The sequence below is a fragment of the Solea solea genome, chromosome 14 (assembly GCF_958295425.1).
Source record: "Solea solea chromosome 14, fSolSol10.1, whole genome shotgun sequence".
NCBI classification, from domain to species: Eukaryota; Metazoa; Chordata; class Actinopteri; order Pleuronectiformes; family Soleidae; genus Solea; species Solea solea.
This window is the reverse complement of record NC_081147.1, coordinates 4,041,301-4,055,803: the sequence shown is the minus strand read 5'-3', so window position 1 is coordinate 4,055,803 and position 14,503 is coordinate 4,041,301. Positions and strand designations below refer to the sequence as shown.

General features: G+C 39.2%; 7 non-coding genes across 7 annotated transcripts; all 7 read left to right on the top strand.

Moving 5' to 3' along the window:
• Positions 1–13,257: 13,257 nt before the first annotated feature.
• trnan-guu (transfer RNA asparagine (anticodon GUU)) lies at positions 13,258–13,332 on the top strand. Its single transcript has one exon. It is a non-coding gene; the product is annotated as a tRNA-Asn (tRNA).
• A 111-nt stretch (positions 13,333–13,443) lies between these two features.
• trnan-guu (transfer RNA asparagine (anticodon GUU)) lies at positions 13,444–13,518 on the top strand. Its single transcript has one exon. It is a non-coding gene; the product is annotated as a tRNA-Asn (tRNA).
• Positions 13,519–13,631: 113 nt separating this feature from the next.
• On the top strand, positions 13,632–13,706 carry trnad-guc (transfer RNA aspartic acid (anticodon GUC)). The gene has a single exon. It is a non-coding gene; the product is annotated as a tRNA-Asp (tRNA).
• Positions 13,707–13,819: 113 nt separating this feature from the next.
• On the top strand, positions 13,820–13,894 carry trnan-guu (transfer RNA asparagine (anticodon GUU)). The gene has a single exon. It is a non-coding gene; the product is annotated as a tRNA-Asn (tRNA).
• A 113-nt stretch (positions 13,895–14,007) lies between these two features.
• On the top strand, positions 14,008–14,082 carry trnan-guu (transfer RNA asparagine (anticodon GUU)). Its single transcript has one exon. It is a non-coding gene; the product is annotated as a tRNA-Asn (tRNA).
• A 113-nt stretch (positions 14,083–14,195) lies between these two features.
• trnan-guu (transfer RNA asparagine (anticodon GUU)) lies at positions 14,196–14,270 on the top strand. Its single transcript has one exon. It is a non-coding gene; the product is annotated as a tRNA-Asn (tRNA).
• A 113-nt stretch (positions 14,271–14,383) lies between these two features.
• trnan-guu (transfer RNA asparagine (anticodon GUU)) lies at positions 14,384–14,458 on the top strand. Its single transcript has one exon. It is a non-coding gene; the product is annotated as a tRNA-Asn (tRNA).
• Positions 14,459–14,503: the final 45 nt, after the last annotated feature.

Sequence of the window (14,503 nt, the reverse complement as noted above, 5' to 3'; positions counted from 1 at the left end):
TCATAAGATTTACTTAAAAAATATATTGTAAGTATTTGCACGCAAATGATTCAAGTAAAATTTAATGCCGCAATATCAAGTAAAACTAACTTGCCAGTATCAAGTAAATTTTACTCACCATAAAACATAACAGTTGTAAAGATATTAAGTAACATTTACTTAATTACATCCAAGTTTTAAGATATATTTATTTAAACAAATTAAGTAAAGTCTACTTGTTTTTCATAGGCAGGAACATCATTTTTCTCAAAATTCTAAGTAAATTTTATATATCTGTAGTATTTGCTTTTATGAAGTAATTAAGTAGATTTTACTTGGTTCCATTACGTTACATTACTCACTAAAATTAGGTAATCATTGCCAGTTTTCTTTTGATAAATGTTACCAAATAAATGTAACTAATACTCTATGCATTTAATATATATTTATCACATATCACACAACTAAATTACAATGCAATTAAACCATTTAATTTTCATTTTAAACAGTTCAACAAACAAGAACCATCAAAGTAAATCCACAACTAATGTGGATTGAATTGCCCAATCTTTTATGGGGTAGCCATAAATTTTACATTGGCATGACTGACATAAAAATAACAAACAGATATCCAATGTACACAAAATATTAGGAACACTGTCAATATAATGCTCTATAATGGTAGACCAGCACCATCAACCACAACTTCAGTAATAAACATAAAGTCGAATTATCACCTTTCTGCACTTTTAAGAATGCAATTAAAACATTCATGAAATAAAATCAACAGATTCAATTAACAATGAACAGCTCAAAGTGTCTAAACATTCTAGATGAGGATAAAATCTTTACTGTAATTAACAGATACCTTATTTGACAAACAAAGTAAAACATATATGACAGGCAACTTCCCACTGGTAAACGAAGATGAACTGGAACTCTAATTCTTGGCATTTCTTCACAAGGGTCCATATGATGCTACGTCCTCAACAAGGGTCCATGCATGATGCCACATTTCTCCTCTAGGATGACAAAGTCATGACATGCATTTAGGAAAGCAACTTCAACTTCAGGGTTTTTACTTTTGGGGACAGTTTAAAGCCATCCAGCTCCAGCAAGAGTTTTTGGAAACTTCAAAAATGTAGCGCAAAGTGGGAGGGTATGCCAAGTTAAGGGCATAAATCAGTCCCATGAGCAGTGAGCAAGCTTTCGCAGTACTGTTGCACCCTGGCAAAATCTCATGGCCTTCAACAAGGATGGAGACATCAACTGGATCCTCATCAGCACCATGGACGACGAGTATTTTGAGGATGTGGTTACTGACATCACTCCGGCTGTCCTCCTGCATATGATGTACAACAAAAAAGAAGAATGTTATTGAGAAACAAATAATAGACCTGCATGAATCATTCAAAGTGACCTTTGTCTGCTGTCCTCCATTTAATCTAACAGTAAATTAACCCGTGTCATTCAACATTATTATTTAATGATTAAATAATGCTATACCAAGCAGTCTTCAAAAAGTTCCTCTTCCTTCTCGCGAAGGTACAGTATAAGGCTGCGGATAACAGTTTCACGCCTCATCTCAATGCTCTGTTTCTGTGAACAGATTAAGAACATGAACATAACAATTATACATACACAATTAACAAAATGTATCTTGTTAAAAATCTTAAAATGGCATCTGCTTCTGCACAGTAAAGCTCTAACAGTCAACTGAAGGAAAAAGTAGAAAAACATGTAGGAAGGACTTACTTACTACTTGGGTTACTTTACCTAGTTTGACAAGCAGATGTGATGTTTCATAGAGCTTCAACCTATAATGTTTAATGAGCTCTAAACGTTTTGATGACCTACAATTGCATCTTTTGCATGACCATCTCATATCACAAGAGGCCTATGCTTTCTCCCTGATGAATTTCTCCACCTCCCTAGACCTAAACTCTAATTGTCGACAAAGTCCACTGACAATTTGTGGTATTACAACAATGATCTAAAATATGCAGCCACAATTTTAATATTACGTTATGATGGATGAATAATGGAAAATAACAAAACAATATTACATCATGCATACATTATTTTCTACTTGCCTGAATGATGAGAACAATCTTCGGTTCTGATTTGCTTCCTGTTGATGGATAGAAAAATATTTTAATAAGACTTAATAAGAAATAAACTGTATCACGATCAAATGTAAATGAACATTTTGTTTTGTCCATGCTAAATAAAGCAATTAATACATGACATTTCAACAGATTTATTTGCTAGTAGAACTTGAGCTACATTGAACTACAAAAACATGAATGCTGAGATGCTGTGGGCTTCAGACCGCATAGCACAGCCATGCAGTTTGTTAGCCGTGCTAACTAGCTTCTTGTCAAAAAAAGTAAAGAAAGAAAACTGCCAGCAAAGTCAAACATTCATCATTAGGCTATCTGCCCCTCATTCTCAATGCACAACGTTAATTCACTAACATAACGTTACTTCAGTGTCGCAAACTGCAGCCTTCCCACTTACAGGCCAGCACGGCCCAATGTGGCGTAATGCCAACTTTAAATTAACTTGTGAACAGTAACATATCTTGCGTCAAACTATCAAAATACATGCGACTTATATATATTGTCAAACATTTAACAGAACGGTAATAACTTACCTGCGAAATGACTGTCGTACGCGCTACAACTTGCTCTGTGATCCTGTAACGTCCGGAGCAGCAGAGCCAGTCCTGTTGTACTGTGCGCATGCGTCGTGCATGCGTTTCAAAATGCTACATTTTCAGAGTAAAGTTTATGTAGTATTTCTAGGTTTATGTATTTACAACTATTAAACATTTAAATAGTATGAGAAAACCAAAGTAAAACTTACTCTTCTCCCATAATTCATGTATTACGTTAATAAAATGTTTAATTTTTACTTAAGAAACTCTAGTTCTCACTGAATCTTAAAAATACAAGGTAGAAATTATGACAGTTACTCTAATAGAGTTTACTGCACCAAAAAGTCACTTTTTTCAGTGTACAAATGGAACAGACCATAAGACAGACATGATGGAAACATGGAAAGGAAAAACCTAATTATATCAACTGCATGTCTTCTTAAAGCTATGAAAGCTTAAGAATATGTGCTGCTGCATGTCACAGTTTGATGTTTTTTTTTCTGGAAACTTGTAAAAAGCATATTTGCACATACCAAAGACCATAAAGAAAATTGCTATTTTCATCTCAGAGATGTGTCAGCTAGGTAAAATAAGTATATAAGTCAACATTTAACAATTGTTTTAGCCATCATACATACTGCAGCTTTAATACGTCCTCCTTAGCAATGCTGCTTCTTAAGGCCTGGATGTTAATGTGACTGGGAAAGTGATGAAACCGACCAGTGAGCTTGTGAGTCACTTGTTAGCGTTCTACTTTCAGTAGAAGTAAATAAGTGATGCAGAAAAAAAGAGAGGCGTTTTGATTTTACTACAGGCGGCGGCTTTTGCTAAGTAAATGAACGAAGTCTGATGCTAAACTGGAGGAAGATAATTATTAACCTCCACACCCCGAACATTTTGACAAGGATTTCATCATTAGCATTTTGCCCTGCAACCTTGTACCATTATGATGGGTCATGCAGAAACAGAGGCTGTCCTATTTAGCCCAATGTTTTTTACATGGTGAAGACTAATTGGTCTAAGGAACGTTTGTAAATGAAAGAAAAAAGAAGGGATCTTTATCTTTCAAACGTTCTCCTTTTATTTTCAAAATGCCGTGAAATGTGTGGGGAAAATAAAACACTTGACATGTACTTTTGAATTAAATGTAAATGAAGTGACTCCATGGCTCCAGTTATGGCTTTTATGGGGATTGAATATGATGATGTGAGATGGGGGAGAAAGAAAAATCACATCAGTGTGTGTGTGTGTGTGTGTGTGTGTGTGTGTGTGTGTGTGTGTGCGTACATGATTGTGATAGACATCTCTCCCTGATGTGAACCCTATGTTAGCGTAAACTAATGCCTTTATTCCACACACACATTCACTCACTGTGACCCAAGGTGTTTGGAGATTGATGCCAGTGACTGAGAGAGGCTCAAATATTTATTCATTGAACTGTCCAGCGCAGGAAAACATATGGTGTTCCTGTCACATGCACACACACACGCACACACACACACACACACACACACACACACACACACACAGGCCATCTGATGCAGTTGCAACTTAAACCTGGCAGTCACTTGAACGTGTGTATTCCAGCAGATCTGTCTTTATCTGCTGCCTGTGTGTTGCATACAATATAAATCTCCTCTGTGTGTGTGTGTGTGTGTGTGTGTCACTTTCTGTCACTAACTGTAGTAATGTGAAGTGGCAGAAAGCTTAGGAGGTTTCCTTTGCTCTGCTACTGACCATATGTCACTACATACACTGATAGAGACATAGACATGGAGAGGAGCCGGAGAGTGGGAAGAAAAGGGAATGCCGAAATGGCAGAAAAGACAAAGTAGGAGAAAGGAGGTAGTGTTATCTATTTCTCCCCCATTCGCTCAGTATATTGCAGTAGCTGTTGACACAGGTCTACAGTTTGAAAGTGGTAATGAGCATCAAAGATGCATTTTTCTGAGGTTTAACTCTCACTTTCACTAAGAGGTGATAAAGAAAGGGATTGGTAGAGAGGAATGATACAAGAAAGAACCAGGTAGAGGAGAAAGTGAAGATATAAAGGAGTTGTCAAAGAAAGGTGCTTAGAAAAAGGGATGTGACACCCCGAAGAAAAATAAATTAAGTCCAGAATAGGGGCTATCATCTCCAAAGTGTCATGGTGTCTCTTCTTCACATTCATCTTTCAGCTCATCTCTGCTGCTTTCTTTGTCGCGAGTCACACACACAGTTCTAATAGCCCTTCCAGACAAGCTCTATTATACAGAATATCCAGCGATGATGACTGAATTCACAGCTTTTATTCTCTTTGATATGTCTGGCAAGGAGAACGTTGAGGTGTTTTTGTAATTTTGTATAGTCTACATCGGGCCTGAAAATGTCTCAAACTCAAAAAAGCAATGGTTTCAACGGTTGCCATGGTTCAATGAGTTTCTTCTGTACGTTTGTTAAGGAAAACATTAAAACAAACAAGTTGCATCAGCTGCTGCACAAAAAACAAATACAATCACATGTAGGGATTAATTTTGGTTGGTCAGGCCCCCAAACATCTCTGATCACTTGGATTTCCTCATGGATTACCATTTTGTTCATGACATTGTCCATCTATTTGTCTATTTGTCTGTCTGCCTGTCTTTCAATTTTAACTCTTGTATACATGGTTGGTGCCTCCAGCTCATGCTTATGTTGTCAGGATGTCTTGCTTTTGACTTATTGTCAAATATTACACAGCTTGCAGTTACTTTGTGTTCCTTGGTAAATTAAAAGCCCAAGAACTGTGATGTGGATATTCCATTGCTGCTGCTGCTTCCACCATTGTTGTTGTGAGTCCAAAAAAGACACAGAATTGTGTCAAAAGTGTCAACACTGAGCGCTGATTAGAGTAAGAACCAATTCACAATTTCTGGGTATGGATTACCTAGGAGAGAAAATTGGTCAGAGAAAATGCTACAGAGGCAACAGACACAACAAGGGAGAGTGTAGTGAGCTGTCGGTGTTGATTGTGGCTTGTTGTCCAGCACCACTGACAGTGGTCTGGAGCCAGTCACAGCTTGTTGTCCCTACTGTACTATATCTGCCACAACACAGCCAGACCTCTGACCATTCACTGCTGTCCAGCCTCTCCCCACTGCTCATACGCTGTCTTTATTTCTGCTGGAGTAAGCTATACTTCTTGTGCTGGGTTAACTGACTGAGACATTATGGAATTTTTTTTTTTAACATTTTTATCACTGCTCTGATGGAATTTTTTTCATGGAATGTGTTCAATGCAATTCAATTCAGTAGTATCTGTATAGCGCCAACTCACAACATAGGTCATAGAACATCTTTTTAAGCTTCTCCCTTTAGTGGTCACCACAGCAGATCATCTGCCATGATCTTGTCCTCTTCCCTGTGTCCTCTTCTGTTACATCAACCTTGTCACCAACATCCATGAACCGTCTCTGTGGTCTTCCTCTTTTCCTCCTGCCCGTCAGCTTCATCTTCAACATCCTCCTCTGCACGTGACCAAACCGTCTCAACCTTGCCTCTCTCGCTTCATTTCCAAATTGTTCAACCTGAGCTTTATCTCGAATATGCTCATTACTAATCCTGTCCATCCTGGTCACTCCTAACTAAAATCTCAGCATCTTCAGCTCTGCCAAACATCAGCGCAAACCTCCTGTCCCCTACTTTTACTATAGATTACAATATCATCGTCAAAGCAGACCACGGACCTTTCTAGGATTCTAATGTGTATAAAAAAAATATTTTCATGTTCAGACAATACATTTTGTTATCTAATATTTGACCAAATCTTTGTACCGTGGTGGAATTAAAAATTCCAATAAACAAGCAGAATTGAAATCAGAAACATAATCAATACAATTAAAATTAAAAGTGCACTGCAAGTCTACTCAAGTGCAATTTTGACAAAATTGGACTTCTCTAAATGTATTGTGTATTTCTGACATTTATTGTTTTCCCAAAAGTGAAAACCGTGACACTGCAACATCATAAGATTCCTGCATAATTTGTCTAGTTAGGGGCTTGTAATCAGAGGGTTACCGGTTCAAATCCCGGGATGGTTGCCCATGTGCCCCTGTCGGAGCTCACTTTTCTGCAGCAAACTGACAATTGGAAAATGATAACATTACATTGATAACACAATGATAACAATTTTCTGGTTAGGTTTATACACAAAAACCACCTGATTAGTTTTGTTTTCTCAAAGCTTAATTATCATTTATATAAAAAGACTGCATCAGAAGCTCTCAGTTTTAACAAATAATTATCATACTACCTTAAAAATCTGGAACAAACCATAAAAACATTTGATATTTGGCCTTGAGACAACTGCCTGCTACTTTCTCACTGTGTTATGCGCCACCACCACAGACCACTCCACCTTCAGGTGAGACATTTGCTTTAGAGTTGCAAACTATATCACTTTAATGTGTCAATATGACACGTATGGAAACATAAAGTAACATCCACACTTCTTTTCTGCACAGAATGTATAAATTTAACCATTTTCCAATCTTTGCTGAAAAGAAAAAATAAATGAATATATATATATATATATATATATATGGAAGACAAGGATTTTGAAACAGTCTAAAACCACAGTCCAACTCTGTTGTTTTGGCCTCAATTCAAATGTCTTCATGTTGTGTTTATTAAACGGACTAATGTCAAATTTGTCACACTCAAGGTCACCGTTGGATGAATCCTAATGACTTTATTGATCCCCTGACTTTTGATGTAGTGCCAATGTCACTGTCACAGGTTGCCATTTGTCATGATCGATAGTAGGACCTGGATTGGGACCAAACACAAGCGAGAGTAGACTTAAGAAAAAAGAGGCGACTAACGAGAGTGATGACCCTGATGTTCAAGTTTTAGTTTCTGTCTGCATCTGTTTGAGTGTCAGAACAAGACAAACTAGGACCAATCATTTATTGTTGATGGAAATTAAAAATTAATTAATATACATAAAGATACATATCTTTAAATGTTGGGTTCATTTAAAAAAACAAACACCTTTTTATATTATATTTGCTGAAATCCTCTTCAAGATTTTTTGATAATGTAAGTAATGGTAGAAAAGATTGTGCTGGAAAACGGTTATTTTTAAATTGATGAAACCATGCAAGGAATACACAACATTTTAATAGAAAGCAATTATTTAAAAAAAATATGGAGCTAGTACTACTTGATAATTACTGTAGACATAATATAGTATATCTATCTATATAAGATAGTGTATCTTGCTTTCTTATTACAAATTATTACCACACTATTGACACGTGTTACCAACTGTTGTATTTCTGCCTATTCAATGTTTTATCTCAATTTAAAAAAAAAAAATGTAATGCGTACTAGTTGAAAGAAGAAAGTATCCACCTTTGCATTTTGATTTTGACAAATCCCAATGCAATATTAATAATAATACAGAGCAAACAGATTAATTACTAGTATTAAAAAAAAACATGACCTGCTGAGGGCTCCACCAATTTTGTCCCATTTATGAATTTTGAAAGGAGTAGAGTTTAAAACCAATTTACCACTTATTTCAATAACATTGGGAGAGAATTATTTTTTGGCATTTTCATCGCCATTCCAATGTCTTTAAAACCAAACATGAATGCAGTGTGTGATGAACGTCCTTTCAGTTTGTCTTGGTAGGTCCTGTCTGTAGCTGAGAAGTCAGTCACCTGCTGGTCATGTGGTACCAGATTACAGGATTAGATTAGTCAGACCTTCCCTCTCCTTTTTTCTTGATGTCTGCCATCAGACTACTTCTTAAATTTTAATACTTAAATCAAAATGTCAAATATTAAGCACAACTCAACCACCAAGCTCTGTTGCTAGGGTTTGGTGCTTGGATTGACTGAGAGCAAGCAGAAGAACAAGAGAACAACGTGCAATAAAAAAAAACGCAGCACTGAATCAGGGTGGTTGATTTAAACCGTCAGTGCCTCCTCCCTCCTCTCTCACTGCCACACACTGCTGTTGACTGCTTGTTGTTTACGCCCCTCCTCCTCTACCGCTTGGATCCCTTTTCGTCAATATCTACCATATGTTTCTGCAGACCTGTCTCTTGAAATGATGTATTTTTCACATCTCAGTGATTAATGTCACTGCTCCTCCTCAAAATATCCCGGGGGGGGGGGGGTTGATCGCTCCCTCTGCTGAAGCCTTACCACTGCTGCTGAAGAGAAACTGTGCCAAATGGATAACTATCAGAAGAGCAATTACTTCAACTTAATGAGAACAATTGTGCTCGTAGGAAGCACACCTGTGTGATATATATATGCTGCGAGGTGTGTAGTATTTATCGGCAGAGAGGAACAGTGAAACACAAGCCAAGTAAATGAGATCTTAAATGTTACTGATGTAGAAATGCGGAACATATGGAGACAGATTTACTCTATTTTCCTCTGTTTCTTGAAATGTGACAGCGACAGCAAAAAATATATACAGTGTGTAACATGTTGCAGGCTTTATTGGCAGAAATGGAATATACCCCCATGAGCATACTTATGTTGTGTATAATTGCTTTACAATATAAACGGTTTGGTTTTCATATCTCTGTAATGATACTTTATGAATGAATTTACATTGGAACTTGGAAGTCGTAACTAGGAGCGACGTCACCCTCAAATTCACTGCATTCCATTTGAGAAGTCGAACATAATGTATCTCAAGCTTGTCATTCAACAGAAGAGCTATCAATGGTCAAATAAGCTGTCTTTATATGGTGGCAGCCAATCTTAGAATCCCGCGTTGGGGTTGTTGAGGTTGATTTGGAAATCTGAGTTCAGGGGTGTTCCCCTGTCAGGAATGTCCCTTGACTTTGAAAATTCAACTACAACTATGGAGCACACCATAAGCCTTTGTTTTGTTTTAAAGACAAAGGTCTTGCTTTAAGGAGAATGGATCTGCCCACATAAACCCAATGCATAATTCAACAAAGTAGGAGGAATAATCAGCAGAGTGTTTATATCCTTTCTGTTGTGGGAAGACCACCATAGTGTCCTGACACTCTTGAGAGAGGGAGGAGTAAGTGTCCTCCATTTGTTGCAATCTGCAGTCTCACTATCAGATATCACTAATTCTCATACACTGGACATTCTGTCACTCTCATGCAGATTGTGCTCGAAACATACAGATTGTGCTATTTGTTCCCAATGTTTCACTTAAAAATGACACAATGGTTAATCTCTATACAATAGAGCTTATGCGAAAACATCCATGGTCCAAATAAATGCCACCATAAGGTAAAGGAGATATACAGTATTTGTTTAACTACAAATATGACAAGACTATGGTTGGTATAATGCATTGAGTTACAGTACTGTATGTTACTCAAGTAACATAAATAAACCTAAGAGGGTGAAAATGTTTGATTTAACAGGGAAACTAATTAAAAGCGATACAGACTGCAGTGTCCACTGCATCACCTGTCCGTTTTTGTCCTAGGGAAGAAATGTATCCATCAAATGAATGGAATTTATCCCAGCATGAGTTTCATGGCGCCTAATAGCTGCTGGAGCATTCCAGTCTCATCTAAAGTCGTGGGAAAACCAACCTTCCCAAAAGCGACACCACGAGCATGGCTCAAATAAATTCAAGCAATATGGTAGTGGCAGCTGGTCTGGTTCACCAGAGGCAACTCAGAGTACAAGAACAACAGCATGTAAAAAACCACAGAGGAATAAAAGAGATTGCACTCAGGTGATAGATTCAAATATATGCAGAACAGATACTGCACTACGTCGCAGGTACTGCATGCTGTGCCTCTACATTTCACATAAGACGCACCAACCCTGTAGCTTACTGCATAATCGCTGCGCATCACTGCTGTTGCAATCAAGAACGTGGATACTCCACCCAAGCCTGTCTTGATAGTTGGGCATCAATTGGGCTGGTGATTTTCCATACACAATCAAACAAAGATTTACAGAATCAGAATACCCCTCACATTTTTTGCACAAAACCCCCCATTTCCCCCTCTTCTGAAATATGCCTCACAACAGACCGTCTCTTGAAAGGTTTTTTGAAAGGAGTTACACATAAGTACTGGTTGCTAAATTAAGCTACATCTTCAACCATCCGCCTCGTGTAGCGATAACCTCTTTACATGACCAACACAGAGCGTGATTGATGCAGTTTTTTCCTTTCCCTCACCCTCAGAAAAACGAGAATTCCGGGAACCTGGCCTGGTAGATATCCTACTCCAACATATCTAAAATAAGATCTTTCAGATTTGGGACTCGGGATCAATGTTGGATTGGTCCACCCTCGTCCCACCTCTTCTGGACATTCTCCCATCACTGAAAAGCTTTCCATTGCTAAAGCTGCTCTATCTCCCTTGTGACAGCAGCAGGAGTGGCTGCAGTAATCCAGTTAGAGCAAACTCGCTCACTCTAAATACCAGCCTCAGAGATTATTCCTCTGGGTAAAATGGTAGTGTGTGCACATTGGTGTGTGTGTGTGATGGGGGTGGATCCTGAGGGGACACACAAAGTAATCACATGAAGCGATTGCTTTGTAGCAGTCAGGTGTGTGTTGGTGTGTGTATCTGCAGGCAAGTCCTATGAGAGTGCCGCAGTGTACTCACATGGGGCTGTTACTGAATGGCTGTCAGCTATGTAGTGTGTGCGTATGTGTGTTTTTTATGTGATTTTTGTGATACAAATGCATGCACAAAGATACAATAATGTTCTCCAGATAAGGTCTGTGAGGTTAAAACAGCTCAAAGTACAATTCTCTCTGCAGTTTGGACTGAAACGTTCTGCAAACGTCGTCTACATATTCACTAAATTACACATAATAGGTTTATATGAAGCCCAGCTAACAGGATGTGTGCTATAATAAGTATTCTTCTACAACAATGTTGACTTCACACAGATTTTGTTGAGGAGGTGAGCCTCCTTATTCTCAATATACATTCAACCTCGAATAATGTGATTCAGGAAAAACAACCCCAACCCTTCAACAATTGATCCAATCACACCTCTGCTGAGTTCTCGAGAAGAAGGCCACACCAAAACACCCTCTACATGAGGTTCAGTTTTAAATTACACAAACATGTCATGAGTGATATCTATCATTAATCATTTATTGTGTTTAGTGTGTAAAGAATCAATGTGCTTGAGTTCCTGAAAGACCCACATGGTATTTGTATTAGATGTTATGAGATAGTGAATTTTTAATGGCCAATAGAATAAAAAGCAGATGGCCGATTAATCCACCAATGGTCCCCTACCTCCCCGATCCAATAAAACCCTGTTAGAAATGAATCAAATATCAGTCAATGTCATAATAGTCAATCACAATACCCATTACAATAGTAAACACATACAAACATGATTTAAAATTTAAGTGCATTTCATTACTTCTCCAGTGACCTAATTCCTAATTACTACCTTATTAGTAGTGCATCTAACACAAGGTGGCGTCAAACATTTGATCAGTGAACTACATGTGATTTTGCATGAGTGATGTAATTTATAGGGGCCCTTCGATGCATCTTGTAGCTGCTTCTCTTGGCTCAACATGCTGAGGACCCCACCTTACTCTCACTAGCTCTCATGCACATTGTTTTCTTGTCAAATTGTCTCTTGTAGCTAAATTACACTTCCTTCCTTCATCATAAAGACTGCGGTGGCGATAGTTTGAAGACAGGTAAACCAACGAGAGTAAGTTCACATTCACATTCACACAGTTTGAGTAAGACTGCATGCCATTTTATGGGGACTTTGTTGTCAGTCACACACTTTAAGAAAATGTCATCACTTGTGTTCAAAAAAAGAATATAATAAATTCCTCATAAAAGCAGTACAATCATAGGCAGTATTTGAGCCAGAGTCTCTCAATCCTACGAGTTAGGTTGCAGTGTACTTTGTAGAATTCGTGATAAATGATAACCTACTTGAGTTCATTGTAGTCAACATGCTGTGTGCATAGAGGTATTATGGACAGACTTTGCAGTTTTAGTACTCCATGCACCACAGTTGGCATCTCAATGTGCAGCAGTTCATCCTTTAAAGATGAATTTCATTTTGAGTTGTGGTCTTATGGCTGCGTGAAACTGCATATTTCCTTCATGCTTCGAAGCAGATAATCCTATCACTCGACCAGAATGCAGTGTGTGCACAATTACCCTCCAGGTTTCTCCTTTGCTATCTACTACAGCTTCAACCACTGGTGATGTAACCAGAGGGCACTGTAGTGAGGTAAGGATAACAAAAAAGGAAAACTAAAACTAACAGTGAGTGGTGAGCAGCTTGAAAAATACCAGAGCATCAGGTAGAACCACGAGTCACAGATGGCAACAGTGAAGCAGCTTCTTGCTTCTATGTTGTGTGGAGATGACAACAACTTTGTGATGGCAGCATTCACATATAACTGTAACTCTCACATCACATCACAGCATCCGGTGTGCTCACTTGTAACCTTTCACAACGTGTGAAGGTTTGCCTTTTCTCTGTACAGAAATCCTTATTACCTTCTGTTTTCTTCTTCCCTTTAAGTGTGTAAGTGCATAAGTATTGTGTGTGTTATTTTGAATTTGCACAATTCAAAACCATGAAACACGACTTCATAATTGTGCATTCCAGGTGCTGTGGATTCCGCTCATCCCTGTCTCTGTGGCGCAATCTGGTTAGCGCGTTCGGCTGTTAACCGAAAGGTTGGTGGTTCAAGCCCACCCAGGGACGATCATGTGTTTTGGGCAGCTCACGTCCAAAATGGAAGTGATTGGTTTTGTCACCTTCTGTTTGCTGGTTCAAAGCCCAGGACAAGAGAAGTGCTGGGATACCCCTTGCCATGTCTCTGTGGCGCAATCTGGTTAGGGCGTTCGGTTGTTAACCGAAAGGTTGGTGGTTCGAGCCCACCCAGGGACGGCAAAGTCTCTTGGGCAGCCCATGTCCAAAAAGGAAGCTATTGGTTTTTAGCACGTTGTTGTTGTCTGTTCAAATCCCGGGAAATGTGAAGTGCTGGGATACCCCTTTGCCATGTCTCTGTGGCGCAATCTAGTTAGCGCGTTTGGCTGTCAACCGAAAGGATGGTGGTTCGAGCCCACCCAGGGATGGTCAAGTGTTTTTGGGCAGCTCACGTCCAAATCGGAAGGTATTGGTCTTTTCCCCTTCTGGTTGCTGGTTCAAAGCCCAGGACAAGAGAAGTGCTGGGACACATCTGAAACATGTCTCTGTGGCGCAATCTGGTTAGCGCGTTTGGCTGTTAACCGAAAGGTTGGTGGTTCGAGCCCACCCAGGGACGGCAAAGTCTCTTGGGCAGCCCATGTCCAAAAAGGAAGCTACTGGTTTTTAGCACGTTGTTGTTGTCTGTTCAAATCCCGGGATATGTGAAGTGCTGGGATACCCCTTTGCCATCTCTCTGTGGCGCAATCTGGTTAGCGCGTTCAGCTGTTAACCGAAAGGATGGTGGTTCGAGCCCACCCAGGGACGGCAAAGTCTCTTCGGTAGCCCATGTCCAAAAAGGAAGCTATTGGTTTTTAGCACATTCTTGTTGTCTGTTCAAATCCCGGGATATGTGAAGTGCTGGGATACCCCTTCGCCACGTCTCTGTAGCGCAATCTGGTTAGAGCGTTCGGCTGTTAACCGAGAGGTTGGTGGTTCGACCCCACCCAGGGATGGTCAAGTGTTTTTGGGCAGCTCACGTCCAAATCAGAAGGTATTGGTCTTTTCACCTTCTGGTTGCTGGTTCAAAGCCCAGGACAAGAGAAGTGCTGGGACACATCTGAAACATGTCTCTGTGGCGCAATCTGGTTAGCGCGTTCGGCTGTTAACCGAAAGGTTGGTGGTTTGAGCCCACCCAGGGACGGCAAAGTCTCTTGGGCAGCCCGTGTCCAAAAAGGAAGCTATTGGT